Here is a 16,588-nt window from a genome sequence, read left to right as displayed (position 1 = left end):
GAATGGTTTGCTTTGGATACGCACTGAGATCATTCTGTCGTTTTTGAGGTTGTACCCCATTACTGCCTTTCCGACTCTCTTATTGACTATGAGTGCAACTCCATTTCTTCTAAGGGTTTCTTGCCCACAGTAGTAGATATAATGGTCACCCGAATTAAATTCACCCATTCCCGTCCATTTCAGTTCGCTGATTCCCAAGATGTCGATGTTCAGTCTTGTCATCTCATGCTTGACCACATCCAGCTTGCCTTGGTTCATAGATCTTACATTCCAGGTACCTATACAATATTGTTCTTTACAGCATCGGACCTTCTTTTCGCTTCCAGATACATCCACAGCTGAACGTCCTTTCGGCTTTGGCCCAGCCGCTTCACTCTTTCTGGAGCTACTTGGAATTGCCCTCCGCTCTTCCCCAGTAGCATATTGGACACCTTCCGACCTGAGGGGCTCATCTTCCGGCGTCATATCTTTTAGCCTTTTAACATTGTCCATGGGGTTTTCTTGGCAAGGATACTGGAGTGGGTTGCCATTTCCTTCTCCAGTGGACCACATTTTGTCAGAACTCTCTATCATGACCTGTCTGTCTTGGGTGGCCCTGCACGGTATAGCTCATGACTTCACTGAGTTACGCAAGCCCCTTCACCACGACAAGGCAGTGATCCATGAAGGGGAAAGTTCATATAGCCCTTTAAAATGATAAACAATTTGTTCAGGTCCAAAGGTAGATTAGTTGGCCCCAGACACTGCAAGGGATTCAATAGGGCATTAAATTTCAGCAGTCTTTCTTTTTAAAGGGACAGTAATCTACAGCACAATGAGGTTCCACACTCCATGCACTGAGTTCCACTTGTATAGAGTTCCTATGCTCATTCTTGAGTAAATACAATAATTGGTCCAAGGGCCTCCTGCTTGCAAGTTTGTGACTACAACTGCCAACAGTCATCTTCACCTGTTGTTTTTCCACTCCCCATTGCTGCAGGGCTCAACAAATTAGAGGAGGACTGAGATGATTTGCAGATGAGTTGTAGATGGAGATGAATTCCACAACAGAAACCTGTACATGATGGAATTTTAATGGAACCGCTGTTGCACAGGGGCAGTCCCACTGTCTCGGCATAAGGGACCTTAATCCAGTGGCAGGGAGAATCGTTATAGCTGGAGATATCTCCTGCTGCTGTGGATGACCAGGATGTCACTCTGCAGTGAGATGGGCAGTGACAAATTTGAAAAATAAATAAATAAATAAATAAATGTCTAAGTGTCTTGACATGCTCTTAGCACTCCACAAAGCCTGCTGGGCCTGCCTTCTTGGCCGTTGGACTGTTGATCAGTCTCCTCCACTCAGTGTGCCAGGACCAGACTTCACATGCTGGGATAGACAAGACCCCTATCTTACCAAAAGTTGAAGACCCGTTGGCTATCCTCATCTGGTTTGGCCCGTCTGCCGAGGTGGTTTACCGGAGTGTGGCTGCTGCACATATTATAGCTACTTGGAGCCACAGGTGATTGCTGAGCGCCAGGTGGGGACGAAAGGTGAATGAGTAGCCCTAAAAATGTCAAGGCAGGCCCCTCCACCAGAAGTGCTACCCTTCCCTGGACTACTGTATATAGTCATGGAACATATATATTCCATGACAGAATGACAGGACAGGTTCTTTACAATAGTGATACATCAGCTGCATTTGCCATTTCCAGTGGAGTAAAATGGGGTTGTGTTCTTGCCCCAATCCAGTTCAATCTGTTCTTCGCTTGCCAGTACATGAGCACAGCTCAAAAGGGCATTGGGAACAACACCAGAGGCTCAAAACATCAGCTGCTCATAGATAGAGCAGTTGCCCGAGACTCAAGGCCTAGGAGGATCCATAGATGCAGGGGTCTACCACACTAGACAGGACCCAAGGTGCAGACTGTGCACAGAGGCCTCAGAGGCCTCAGACACATAATGGCAGGGTGTAAGATGCAGGCAGGAACAGCATATACTGAACAGCATAATAAAGTAGCTGGCATTGTGTACAGGAACATCTGCACAGTGTATGGGCTAGACCCTCCCAAGTCCATATGGAAGATTCCACAGAAGATTGTGGAGAATAACAAGGCTAAGATCCTGTGGGACTTCCAGATCCAGATGGACAGGCAGGCACTGGCCAATCAACCAGACATCGTGGTAGTAGACAACGACCAGAAGACAGTGATGGTGATAGATGTAGCAGTGCCAAGTGACAGCAACATCAGGAAGAAGGAGTATGAGAAGCTGGAGAAGTACCAGGGCCTGAAGGGGGAACTAGAGAGGATGTGGAAGGTAAAGGCCAAAGTGGTCCCAATGCTGGTAGGAACACTCAGGGCTGTGACTCCTAAACTGGGAGAGTGGCTCCGACATATCCCAGGAATGGCATCAGAGCTCTCTGTCCAGAAGAGTGCAGTGCTAGGAACGGCTAAGATACTGCGCAGAACCCTCAAACTCCCAGGCCTCTGGTAGAGGACCCAAGATTGAGGAAGACACATACCATCCATAGGGGTGAGAGGGGATTTTTTTTTTCCATGACAGAATGACAGGACAGGTTCTTTACAATGGTGATACATCAGCTGCATTTGCCATTTCCAATGGGGTAAAATAGGGTTGTGTTCTAGCCCCAGTCCAGTTCAATCTGTTTTTTCTTGTATGTTGTCACATGCTGTCCAGGTTCTGAAAGGGGGAGTATACATCAGGTACTGATTGGACAGATCTCTCTTTGACTGTCACTTGAATGCTCAGACGAAGTGCCTCCATATAGTCATTCAAGAAACCTTCTTTGCTGATGACTGTGCACTCCTAGTACACAAAGACAGTGATCTACAGTTGATGCTGACAAATGTAAACAGCTTCAAATACTTGGAAAACATCGTCTTGAGAGATGGGTCTTTGGACAAAGAGGTTGACTCCAGGATCAGCAAGGCCAGCCAGGCACTGGGGCGGCTGCAGACTAGAGTGTTCAGTCAATACCACATCCATATCTCCACAAAGCTGAAAGTCTATAGAGCTGTGGCTTTCCCTTCTCTCCTATATGGATGTGACACTTGGACTCTGTACCAAAGGCACATCAAACAACTGGAGAAATTTCACATGCATGCTCTCCGTTCCATCCTTGGCATTCGTTGACAAGACTGTGTCTCCAACCTGGAGGTCTTGGATCATGCAGAGTCCACCAGCATTGAGTCCCTGATTATCAGAACCCAGGTGTGGTGGGTAGGACATGTCATCAGAATGGATGACTACCACATGCCTCACCAGTTGCTCTATAGTGTACTGGAGTCTGGGAAGAGACCTCGAGGTTGACCCTGCAAGCACTACAAAGACGTTGTGAAAGAAACCCTATGCCACTGTGACATCCAGCCAAGAGAACTAGAAGCTGCTGCTGCTGACAGAACCTGCTGGAGAGCCCTGTGCTATGAAGCCTGCACTGGCTTTGGAGATAGGCACTGCCAAAAACTGATAGAAAACCGTAAGCAGCGTCACAGAATAATACCCTCAATTACTACAACAATGGAATTTCAATGCACCCATTCTGCTAGACTCTGCACTTCTAGGCTGGGACTACAGAAGCACCTCTGTGTCCACAGATGAATTTCACAACAGTGTGTCTTCTTTAAACCCAAAGCACTACCAACACAATAATATAATATATACATTTATGAAAGTTAGTAGCTACATCTTCATCTTAAGTTTCTCACACCTTGGGATATTGTATACATGGGTAATATATTTCCTATCAAGCTTTGCACACATTTCCACTGAAATATGGTTTATTCATAACCATTTGAGTCTCTACTGGGGTGAGAAGTAAAGCTATTGCTACTTTATCTTCTTATTGCAGACATCCAAGAAGAGGCATCTGCTTCTTGTGCTTCCCCATGTTAAACTGTATGTCTACTCTCATCTGTCTCTGCAGGAGGCTTTAGTGGTGGCAAATTTATCCTATTATTGTTTCTGTGGAGCTGGTAGTCCTTTACCATTCTGTCTCCAGACTGATGATGATGGGATTCTTAGCCGGAGGAGTTTCTAGATGAATTATATAGATCCATTTCAATCTAGTTTCAGTCTTGGTTAAAGGATAGAGACCACTTTGAATACCAATGTCTCTATTGGTTCTGCCTTACTTTTCAACAATTTTCAATCCTATAAACCACAATGTCTTCTAAACCAAGTAAAAGGAAGACAATAGGCACAGATTCAGAAGACCCCATACTTTCTTGGAAAAGTTGTTTCACAAGATGGCACTGGGAGATAGCTATTTGACAGCTTGTTCATTATTCAGTCAGAACCATCTTGCTTCCTATATTATTAATACATGAGATTCAGAATTTTGAGACTCAGAATCACCAACTCCTATTCTCTTCTCCATCCAAATCCAAGAAAGATGTTCAAGTTCTAAATAATTATTAAGATGTCAGTCATAGATTCACTGAAGGCAAAGAAATAAAAGTTTAACTCAGATACACAATTGTGATGGTTGCTGGTCTGGAGTACTTCTCAAAGTTTATTAGAAAAATACACCACCTAGAGTGGCTTAGATAAGATGGTAATCAGATGTTGTCACGCATACATACATGAAGTCTTTCAACAGTTACTAATTATGACTGCCACAAGTAGTCAAGCTAGGGGAGTTCATCACTGAATACCAATTGCCAGTGAGCAAAACAGAAGTCTATTGTCTCCTCCTTGTAGATACCTCAGACACACCTGTTGGCTATAGTGAGAAACAGGATGCTGGAAATAGATGGACAATTGGCCTGATCCTCCAGAAGTCTTAAATGTTTATGACCCAATCATCCAGAGAGAAGGGTGTGTGTAGTTCTGGGAGTTAAAAGATAGTCACATGTGTTCCATACTTCGGTTAGGTCTTAGTTGCAGCATGCTCATTGTTGATATGACAAGCATAATTTACCTTGTGTTGAAAACTTAACATTTCATAACAAGGTATGATATTTTATCTTTTCCCCCACCTCACTTTTATTTCAAATGCTCCCAATCAAATCTGACAGAGACAATAAACACCTCCATACCCGTGCATAGCAAAAACGGCTCAGAAAAAGATATTTGTCTTGTGAAGTACTTTTCAGATTTTGCACAGACAAGCATGAGAAGAAGAAAGAAAATGTTATACATTTTCTATATGATTGTCTCTTTCCTGAGGCGGAGCCATCCTGCTAAGAACATGAGGCAAAGAGATCAACTGTAGACAAAAAGGAAAAGTATTGCCATAAGGTTAACATTACGTCAGGGAAAGACATTAGAGAACTGTCATCCAAAAAAACTGTCCCTAATGATCTTTCACTTCTGCTACTTTTAAGATACGAAAAGCGTGTCTGGCCCTAAATGAAGTTAATATGTCAATACCAGGAACTTCTCAAGAATTTCTGGGCTAGCTTCCCAAATGTGGTACCCTCCAGATGTGTCAAAAGTAGTATTTCCAAGGAATCTGAATGTCAGAAGCTGGGCAACCAGAAGCAAATGCAAGATTTCTGGACTAGTATCAAGTCATTTTGGATCTTTTCCTTCCTCCTTTCATGTTAATTTTTTAAAACTTTTTTTCTAGCATTGCAAATGCTCTTAAAGCATGCTAATATTATTTTTTATTTCACAATGTCTCCATGCTGGCTATATAACCAAACCCAAATGAAAGCAAATCTGGTGGTATGGTTAAAGTATTTTATGAGGATTGGGGATATCCTCGTCCAAGTATATCCTCAGCCGTGGAAGCTCACTGACTCTCTTTTTACCAGCCACATTCTTTCAGCCCAACCTACCCCATGTGGATGTTGTTGGGAAACTTTGGAAGAAGGAAGAGTACAGTTGGTGCCACCCTGAGCTCCTGAAGAAGTAGTTATATACAACTAACAAAATAATCATGAACATAACCTGAGTTCACTGATATCTGAGGAAATTAACTTGTGTAATTCCAGATATTGATACTCCCAGGAGCCTCAGCTAGTGTAGCAGATAATGGGGGATGTTGGGAGTTGTAGTTCAGCAACATTTGGAGTGCCATAGATTGCCTACCCCTGTTATATATGGATCTCAATACAGTAAATAGATATTGCTCAGTTTTACCTTTTTTGTGCTTAATATCAGAATCTTGATTTATGTTGCCACTGAATGTATCACTACAAATGGCCAGATACATGGAAAAACAGTCCTATTCATGAAATGGAACTGTATTTTTTGTCCTTCACTCCAACATTGCCTTTATTTTTTAGTCTTGACCTCCTTGAACTCTGGAGTCTGTCTTATTAGCCCTACAGTGCCAGGAGGTGAGGGAAGATCCCTATTTTCCTTCTGAGTTTGCCTTGTCAGTGAATAAAACCTACATGAGCACCGTTAACATTTTTTTAATCTATTTACTAGAGCAAAGTGAAAACCACATGAAAACGTGTACTGTAACTGCCGTAACTATGAAAAACATGGTTACGAGGAACAGATAACAGCAAGCTAGAAATCAGCCCCATTTGATTGCACAGAACAGGAGGTTCTTGTGAAACTGGTTTACTCGATGCTTCATGCTTGATGGCAACATATTTTCAGCAAGACTTCTGAGAGGAGGAGTGCTATTACGAGATAAAACACTTTAAGCCGATCACATCAGAAGAGGTCATTGCTGGCCCACTTCAGTCTGTAACTTGTCAGAGCTTTTGGATGTGCAATAAGCACATCCAAGTTTGAGGGACGTCCTTCCTTTGCCCATTCCCACTGGCTGGCTAAGGATAGACGCCTCCAGTCTGCCAGTAACACAGTGCAGTTTGTCATCTTGCACACATCTGAAGTCCTGGAGCCATATGCAGACTCTGTAATTCTGAGAATCCAAATCCAAGAAGCTCAGCAGAATCCAATTTTTTAATTCAGCTCCTCCAAAATATTATTGGACAGGGTGGTGATTTAAACAACTTTACTTGTCCCATTACCTATTTTCATCTTTCATTAAAATAAAAAGGAGGCCACATGTTTGGTCAGCTGCCAAATCAAATTTGTAAACCATTTCAGTTATCGCAAGAAGATAACTTGTGTAATGTTAAATGTGGTCCAGATAAATTGCAAAATGGTGGCATATTCCATTAAAACCTCTATTGATTTCACAATGTAATCCAGATGCATTCGTACCATCTAAAACTCCCACATTATTGGAATGTGTTTTAGATGATTCTAATTCTATGGGGGGGTGTTTGCATGGAACAAAGAGCTGGAATATCCTATATTAACAAATCAATGGCTATGGGTACTAAAGGTTTTTGTTTATGATCCCACGATTTTATTTTATTTTTATTACTCGGATTTTTATATTGCTCTATCTCAGATCGGCTCTGAGTGGCTTACAAGAAAAGGCAATGCATTAAACACAATAGAAACAACAAGAGACAAACACAATACTCTAATAAAAGCACCATCCAAAGGGTACAGCCCCTAACAGACATGCCCTGAAGGCCTTTTCAAATAGCCAAGTTCTAAAGCTCTGCAAAAACTAAGCATGGAGGAGGAGATTAATTCAACAAAAGGTTATTTTTTTGTACTTACTAGATACCCTGGGTAATGTTTAGAGAAGGTTGGTTGTCAACTTTATTACATTAAAAGTGTAAAATGAATAAGAGGACACTGAGTCATATGATATGAGCTTGTTCTACTATTGTCCCATTTGATTTAAATTTCCATAAGTTTCTCAACATGTTGTTACAAAGATTAATATAGTTTACAGACGTGAATGTAGTTTTGGATTAAATATGAAAAACTTTGGAACTTTTCACTATCTGAAGAATCACTGATTCATCAAGCATGAGTGGCAGCAAAAAAGATTGCTTTTGGAAAAACAATATGACCTTAGGTTTACAATTTTGGATGGCCAATGTGTGTTTGCTTTCTGCTTACAAACGGATTCTCTATCCATGTAATGAGAAAGCTGATCAGTATTATTCCAAGTGGTCAAACATGTTTAAAAATTAGACTGAAGGATTTCTTATATCTAACATAGTGTGATTTTGTTGTTTCTTTTCTCTGTCTTTTCCTTTCTCTCTCCCTCCCTCCCTCCCTCCCTTCCTTGCAATAAAACAAAATAAAAATCTGCATTATATTGAACTGCAATAAGCTGTAGCACATATGCATACAAATATTACTGGTTACCGGTTATTGGTGGCATGTTCCAGCCCTCCTTGCTCGCTTCCAGGCCCTGGTCAGCAGGTTCATAGGGGCCCTGGCCTCCGGCTGCTGCTGCTTAATGCCAGGTTGGTTAAAAACAAGGCCCCCCTCATATGTGACTTGATCACCGAGGAGGGGGCGGACCTGGCATGTATTACCAAGACCTGGCTGGGGCCCGAGGGGGGGTGCACCTCTCAGAAATGTGCCCAGCTGGGTTCACGGTGTGGCACCAGCTGAGATGCCAGGGCAGGGGAGGAGGGGTGGCTGTCGTCATCCGAGAGTCTCTGGTAGCCTTCAGGGGCATTGCTCCACAGCTCTCCAGCTGTGAGACAGTTCCTTAGGTTGGGCTCCTGTGAACAGTTGGGAGTGCTGCTATTGTTCCAGCCTCCCTGCAGCGTGGCAACCTCCCTGCCTGAGCTGCTGGAGGCCGTCTCGGGGCCAGTGGTGGAGTTCCCCAGGCTTATGGTTCTGGGGGACTTCAACTTGCCGTCCCTGGGACAGACCTCAGAGGTGGCTCAGGAGTTCATAGCTACCATGGCAGCCATGGGCCTGTCTCAAATTGTGTGCGACCCAACCTGAGACAGTGGACACATGCCGGATTTGGTCTTCTTGTCAGAGCAATGGCAAAGTGATCTGAGGGGAGATTTACAGCTTTCCCTGTTGTCATGGTCAGATCATGTCCTGGTGACCCTGGGTTTCTCCTATGCCACCCCCCTCCACAGGGAGGCAGGACCCATGTGATTGGTCCGCCCCTGGTGCCTGATGGACCTGTCAGGGTTTCAGAGGGAGCTGGGGGGTATTCCTGCAGCAGCCTTGGCTGCTGCTTGGAATAGGGAGGCAGCTGGGGCCTTGGCTGCCCCAAGCTGCCTCCCTATCATGCCTATTCCACCACTCTTGCCACATCAACCCTGACACTCCCTGTGGTTTATGGAGGAGTTGAGGGTGCTGAAGAGGGTTAAGAGATGTCTAGAGCTCCACTGGAGGAAAACAAAGACCGAATCCGACCGAACACAGGTTAGAGCTGCTATCAAGGCCTACACTGTGGCGATAAGAGTGGCAAAGTGCTAATACTTCTCCGCCCTTATTGCATCCTCAGAGTGCCACCCGGCGGCCCTGTTTGGGATCACTAGATCCCTTCTTGGTAGGGGGGATCTGTGGATTCATTTGCAGGGCTGCATGGAGGTATTTTCAGAGCATCTGTAGATAAAATCGCTCAGATTCGTTCCAAGTTAGACTCCAAGTGTGGCATGGGGTCTGGGGAGATACCAGGGGATCATTTTTACCCAGTTATCTGGGAACAGTGTGATCCTGTTGTTCCTGAGGAAGTGGACAGGATCCTCCAGACTGTGAAGGCCACCACTTGTCATCTGGACCCATGCCCCTCCTGGCTGGTGAAAGCAGCTCAGGAAGTGACATGCAGTTGGATCCAGGCAACAGTTAATACATCCTTGCAGGAGGGGGTGTTTCCAGTTGCCTTTAAAGAGGCACTGGTACACCCCCTCCTCAAGAAACCCTCCCTGGATCCTTTTGTACTGGACAATTTCCATCTAGTCTCCCACCTCCCCTTTTTGGGGAAGGTGGTCAAGAAAGTGGTGGCATCACAGCGCCAAAGGGTTCTGGAGGAAACAGATTATCTGGACCCTTTTCAGTCAGGTTTCAGGCCCGGTTATAGAATGGAAATGGCATTGGTCGCACTTATGGATGATCTCTGGCGGGAGTGGGGTGGTGGAAGTGCAACCATCCTTGCTCTCCTTGAACTCTCAGTGGCTTTCAATACTGTCGACCACGGTATCCTGTTGGGATGACTCAGGGAATTGGGGGTGGGCGGCACGGTCTTGTGCTGGTTCACCTCCGTTCTTCAGGGTCAATCCCAATCAGTGGTGATAGGGAGCAAGAGGTCCCATCCTCGGCCCCTCCTTTGTGGGGTGCCAGAGCGTTCTGTTCTCTCTCTACTCGTTTTCAACATCTATATGAAACCGCTGGGTGAGATCATCTGCCATCATGGGATGAGGTATCATCAGTATGCTGATGATACTCAATTATACATCTCCATCCCAGGTGAGGTAAGTGATGCCCAGGCACTTATGGTGCCTGAAGGCTGTAAGGGCAGGATGGGGAACAACAAGCTTCACCTGAACCCTGGTAAGATGGAGTGGCTGTGGGTTAATGGCTCCTCTGTATCTTTGGTGCTGGATGGGGTAGCACTGCCCCAGACAGACCCAGTGCGTAATCTGGGGGTCCTCCTGGACTCATGGCTCAAAGAGCAGGTGGTAGCTGTGGCCAGGAGGGCCTTTGCACAACTTCGGGTTGTGCACCAGTTACGCCCTTTCCTGGATCGGGATGCCCTTCGAATGGTCACTCATGCCCTTGTTATCTCCCAGATAGACTACTGCAATGCGCTCTACATGGGGCTACCCTTGAAGAATATCTGGAAGCTTCAGCTGGCTCAGAATGCAACCACGTGAGCTATTTTTGGGGCCCGAAGGACTCACATAACACCGTTGCTCCACAAGCTGCTTTGGATACTGGTTTGCTTCCAGGTCCAATTCAAAGTGTTGGTTATCACCTTTAAAGCCCTACATGGCATGGGACCAGGTTACCTGAGGGACCACCTCTTACCTATGACTTCAACCCGTCCCACCCGATCACACAGAGAGGGCATGCTCTGGACCCCTTGGCAAAAGTGCTCCAACTAGTGGGATCCAGAAGGCGGGCCTTCTCTGCTGTAACCCCCACTCTTTGGAATATTTTGCCCCTGGAGGTGAGATTGGCCCCCTCACTCCTGGACTTTCAGAGGGATTTGAAGACCTGGCTCTTCCATCTGGCCTGGGGCAGGGAGGGAAGTCATCAAGTGTGGGGTTGGCCAGTCCCTTAGAGGCCTGGGGTTGCTGCCCTGAACCATCGGCCTCCTGGACTTTTTCCTTCATCTTTTGTAACTGGGTGTCTAGGCTTTTAATTGTATATTTATTTATTGTTTTTAATGAGTTGTGAGTTGCCCAGAGTTCCCCATTGGGGGGAGATGGGTGGGGATGAATTTAATATAATAATAATATATATATATATATATATATATTGCATTTAGATCCTGACTTTTTTCCTTGAAAGTTCAAGGAAAATGAAAGTCATTTTATCCTGACAACAGGATAATTAGGCTACAATATTAAATATATGGGGGACGCGGTGGCGCAGCGGCTTAATGACGCTGAAAGTTGCCGGCCAGAAATGGTCGACGCTTCAGCGGTTCGAGTCCAACCTTTGCGTTAGCAGAGTGAGCTCCTGTTTCCTCCCCAGTTCCTGTCAACCCAACAGTTTGAAAACTCATGTGAGTAGATAAATGGGGACTCTCACTCCAGTGGGAGGAAAAATGCTGGTGGCGCCTTGCAAAAGGAGTTGGGAGCAGTTGCCAGTAAGCACAAAAAAGGGCGCAAAGCAACCGAAACCCCACCTCCTGTGCTCACCAGCTGGGCTCTGCTCTAGGAAGGAGGCACTGGCAAACCACTTCCGAAACACCTTGCCTTGAAAACTGCAAGGACTCGTCCAACCAGTCACTGCAGAGTCGGTAACGACTGAGCGCAGATAAAAAAAAAAAAAAAAATTAAATATATGCTAAATATATAAAATATTAGTAGAAAATACCAGTACCAAGAATAGCATCTATTATTCATAAAAATAACTAATACAAACATTGTTTTAAAATTCTAAGCATGTCTAAAATAAATGAGTATTAAAACTTCTCATTCTTTGGCAAAGTTCAAGAGTACTGCCTATTGCACTGACAGTTTCTTCATTATTTCTTTAATATTTGACTTCTTCTTGTCTGATAAATGATAAATGATATCATTCTCTAAAATCAACTATCATATATCTGCATTCAGAGAGGACTTTGACACTGGACTATCATTAGGACATTCAAAATAAACAGAGTCATAATGAAAACTTTGAATTTGGAATTGCTGAAATAGTCATCATATCTGGAAGGTGCCAGTTTCTCCTTTGGCCTCCTTTTCCCCACCCCACCATCTCTGTCCAGTCCCTTCAGCCATTCCACACATCAGAAAGTAGACCCAGATTTAGGTTTGAGGCTCCAAACCCTTTAATGCAAGACTGTTTTATGTACATGACCAGCAAGTGGTGTTTAGAGGTAAGTTTCACATATTTACAGAGAAGCTTATGCTTTCTGAAGAGATAATCTGTCTCTTCAGATAAAAAGATCTCTCTTTTAACCTGTCTCTTTAGATAAAAAGAGGAGCTGGAGCCTGCAAATCAGACCTGAAACCAATATTTTCCCTCTGCCCAACTTGTTTCTTTACCAATCTGAGGATTTATCAGGACTGCTATTTGAGATCATTGCCAAGGTACGGAACCAAATCTTGCTGTATGTGAATAATTGAACCATACAAATATCCTACTATTTTGATGGTGGCCTTGGGATGACCTTGGGTATGCAGAATGAGAGCTGGGGCTGCGGGTGGTCAAGGGGTATAGATTCTCGTCCTTGATATGTGGTTTATAAGAGTTATCCACTAGCCATTCCTTCTCTGTAAACATGTGCTGAACTAAGTAGCTTATCCATTGCTACAGGTAATGGATAACTGAATAGCACCAGGGCTTGTGCCTATGGATCAGTTAACCAGACAACTTCAGCACCTTTTGAAAGAAAGCCATTGGCTGCAGCCAGATGCTACTGATTATGAGTATGACTAAGAGGCACATGTTTGTAATATGTAATAATGCTCATAAGTTTCTCTCTTGCAATTAAGGTATGTTCTGGTTGTTAGCATAAATGAAAAAGAGTCAGCTATTCCAGATGGTTATTTTGTTTATTTATTCTGTTTCTTTCCTGCTCCAGAGATGGCTACATCAAGTGAAATTATCTTGATAAGACCATGGTATAATATCGGCACCATTTTTATTATTATTTTTAATTAAATATATATATATATATATACAGTATCTAACAATCTGTATGAGGAAGGGACATGTGTCATAGGTGCCTGCAGTTTCTCCATTCCCTTCCACTTCTCTGTCTTTGACAACATACTGATATTGCAGCTGATTACAATTTCCTGAATGGTCATCTTTTTCCAAGGCTTATTGATCATTAAGTCAGAAATAATGTTAAGTGGTTTCTGTAGTTAATCAGCCTTGCAAAGCAAGGGACAGATTACTCAAGAAGTCACATTCATCCTACAAGGCCTTTTGACCATATAGACTACTCAGAATAGAAATGAAAACATGTCATTCATTCTATTGTACAGACTCTATGGTCAGTGGACAATGTGTAAACTAAACTCTCCCCAAAAATATGAACAGTAAGCAAATGGCGAAGATTTCACCTTTAATTACTCCTTCCTTAATCAAATCAGTTGCTAAAGCCAACTTGAACATCAGGCACGAACCTTTCCATGTAGGACTTTAATCTGGGTTGGACGATTCTAAATAGTATTTTGCTACCATGTGAAATTAAGGATTTTGTATGGTAGTTTGCACACTCTGTTAAGTCTCCTTTTTTGATATTGGTATGTAAAAGGTATGTAATACCTTTTTCGGTATGGTATCCAATCTGTTGATTACTGTGTTTTTCTCCAAACTTGCTGGCATAATTTGGTGAGAACCTTTACAATTTGTCTTCTGTGCTTACTATATTTCTATAGCTATTTCATCATTCCAGTAGCCTTCCAACATGGTAATGACCAGAGTGCTATCTAACTTCATCTTCTAGTACTAGAGGTTCTTATAAGTATGGAATCTTGTATGTTGACATCTCTACTGTATAGAATTTCTGTATCCTCCTTCCACTTTTGTTTAATGTTCTTTGAATCAATTACTATCTGTCCATTGGTTTCTTTTAGCATACCAATTCAAGGTTGGAACCTCCTTTTGAGTTTGGAGACCTTTCGGAAGGTTTTCCTTGTTTTTCTGTGTCTGTTTCCATTTTTGATGTCTTTACAGAAATTGTTGTAATACTGCCTCCTGTCTCTTCTCACTGTTCTCTGAATTTTTTTTGTTAAGTTTCTTCTTGAGATCTTTGTTTTTCTTGGCTTGGTTTCTCTTCTCTCCTTGGCAATTTCCATGGTTTGTTCTGACATCCAGTTTGCTTTCTTCTGTTTGTTGATCTTTGGCAGTTTCTTTTCATATTCATCCTTAACAACTTCTTTGATTTCATTCCACAGTTCTTCTAGTTCCCTATCAGTGAGATTCAGAATTCCAAAGCAATTTTTGATGCTATCTTTAAAAATTGTGGGTATATGCTCAAGATCATATTGTGGAAATTGGTTCTTTCTTGTTCCACTTTAGATTGTCTTGGAACTTGCACATAATTAGTTTGTGATCTGTTCTACAGTGAGCCGATGACCGCATTTTTGCTGCTAATAACTGAAAATTTCCACCTCTTTCAACCAATAATGCAATTGATTTAATTTCTGTGTCTTACATCTTCTGATGTACATGTATACAGGTGCTGCTTTGGTTGTTGGAAGACTGTGTTAGCAATGAAGAAATAATTGGCTTGGCAGAAATTGATGTCATTTTTTATCTTAATTTCTGTTTCCCAGGCCATACATTCCATCTGTTTTCCTCCTTAATATTTCCAACTTTGGCATTCCAGACTCCAACCTCAAGCAGCTTATCATGCCTGCATGTTCTGTTGATTTCAGATTGAACTCGACCATAACATTTGTCAATCTCCTTTTCTTCTGCATCAGTGGTTAGAACTTGGACAATCATCATATTAAAGAGTTTCCACAAACCTTAACTGATATTATTTGGTCATTGACTGCATTGTACCCAAGTATGTCTTTGCTATTTCCTTACTGACTATAGAAGCAACACTGTTTGTTTTTCATGTCCTGAATAGTAAATCATCTGAGTGAAAATGTTCAATTCCAGTCCATTTCAATTTGCTGATGCCTGAGATGTCAATGTGTAGTTGACTGATTTCATCCTTCATGGTGTTGAGCTTCCCATGTTCATGTTTACTACATTCCATGCTCCCACTGTAATTTTGTCTTTGCAACTTCAGATTTTCTTTCCCTGAATGGCAACATCAGTGACTAGACATTCCAAAGGCTTGAATGTTGCCGTGTTGTGTTGTAAACACCATCCTCAGCTTTTCCTAAGTACTTGTTGAGTGCCACCTGACCTGAGGGGGCCATCTTCTGGCACTATACCATCTGTCTCTTTATATTGTCTATCCCTATGGTTTTCTTGGTAAAATATAGGCATGCCTTTTCCTGTGTAGTATGAATTGCTGTCTTTACCATTGTCACTAAAGTGATCATTCCAGCATCTTCCTACAGTACATCACTGCTGTACAATACAGATACCTGTTTGTTTTAGCCAGGTAGCTGGGATGACCTTCATGTCTTGGATGACCCTGCTGGGATACTCCTGTCATACATTTCCAACATTTTCCCCTCATTCCTCCCAGAAACACTCCTCCACCTTGATGAAGCAGCACAGTGGGACTGGGGTGGGCGTGGGGGGCTTAAGAGGGCTGTGCAACTCTTCTCTGGGACACTTTGTATCTAGGAGATTTGAGCAAAGTGTCATCTTCAAAGGCCTCCACAAGGCAAGTAGTGCCCTGTTTCTAATCAGTAGAGTAGAGGGCATGCTTTGCTCAACAACAATGGCTTTTGTGTACTATTTGCAACTATACAGTAGAGCAGCTAGTTAAGGACATGCTCTGTTGCATTAAAGTAGTGTGAGGTGCCTCCACAAGGCAAAATCTTCTTAAGCATCAACCAGGAGACCTAGCCAAAAAATCAAACTAAGAAAAACTTTATAGCATTTCCAAGCAAAGAGAATGGTGGAAGTATTTTTGTGACAGCAAATGCAGCAGCTAAAACAAAAGCAGCTAGTATAATATTTTCTTTTACAAATGCCACATATTGGCAAGCAGTATCCAAACCAACAGGTTGAAGGAAAGATTTTACCTTAGAAGGCATCTTCACAAACCTGAAGGTTTCAAAACTAGACAAACATGTTTAACTTGTCTTTTGTTTAGGGGTTTTGTTTCTTTTACTTTGTTTTTGTGTTTTCATGTATTGTATGTTGCCTAGAATCATTTCATTAACTGAGGTAGCTTATAAACTGAGGAAATAAATAAATATTTACTCTTATCGGAATATCTCCTAGTTACAAAGCATTCTCCAAGATTCCAAAAGTGTATCGATTCCAAAGCCAGGTCAGAATTGGCTGAGAAATGCTCTAAAGTTCACTGACCTGCTGTAAGGACAGAGATCATAGGTGGGTTTAGTTGCTACAGTTTAATACAATGAACCAGAACCAACCTTGAAAAAACCTTTGAACTCAATCAAAGCCTTCAAGGTGCTTTTTACAATGGACTTTGCAACTGCATTAACACATTTGCAACACATTAGTGGGGGGAAAAAAACCTAGCACTGCTTGATGATTAAACTTGCTTGAAAA

General features: G+C 42.8%; 1 long non-coding RNA gene across 1 annotated transcript in view; it reads left to right on the top strand.

The window, feature by feature from the left end:
- LOC148216746 (uncharacterized) overlaps positions 1-1,206 on the top strand; it is an 88,563-nt gene extending 87,357 nt beyond the window's left edge. The window contains exon 4 of the long non-coding RNA XR_015794966.1: positions 980-1,206. This is a non-coding gene — a long non-coding RNA (uncharacterized LOC148216746). The remainder of the gene's footprint in view (positions 1-979) is intronic.
- The last annotated feature ends 15,382 nt before the right edge of the window (positions 1,207-16,588 follow it).

The sequence above is a fragment of the Python bivittatus genome, unplaced genomic scaffold (genome assembly GCF_059951505.1).
Source record: "Python bivittatus isolate LINGU-HERP-01145 unplaced genomic scaffold, Pbiv_v1 ctg000080_np1212, whole genome shotgun sequence".
In the NCBI taxonomy this organism is placed as follows: domain Eukaryota; kingdom Metazoa; phylum Chordata; class Lepidosauria; order Squamata; family Pythonidae; genus Python; species Python bivittatus.
Note: the sequence above shows the minus strand (reverse complement) of the source record. Positions and strands in the feature narration are given on the sequence as shown.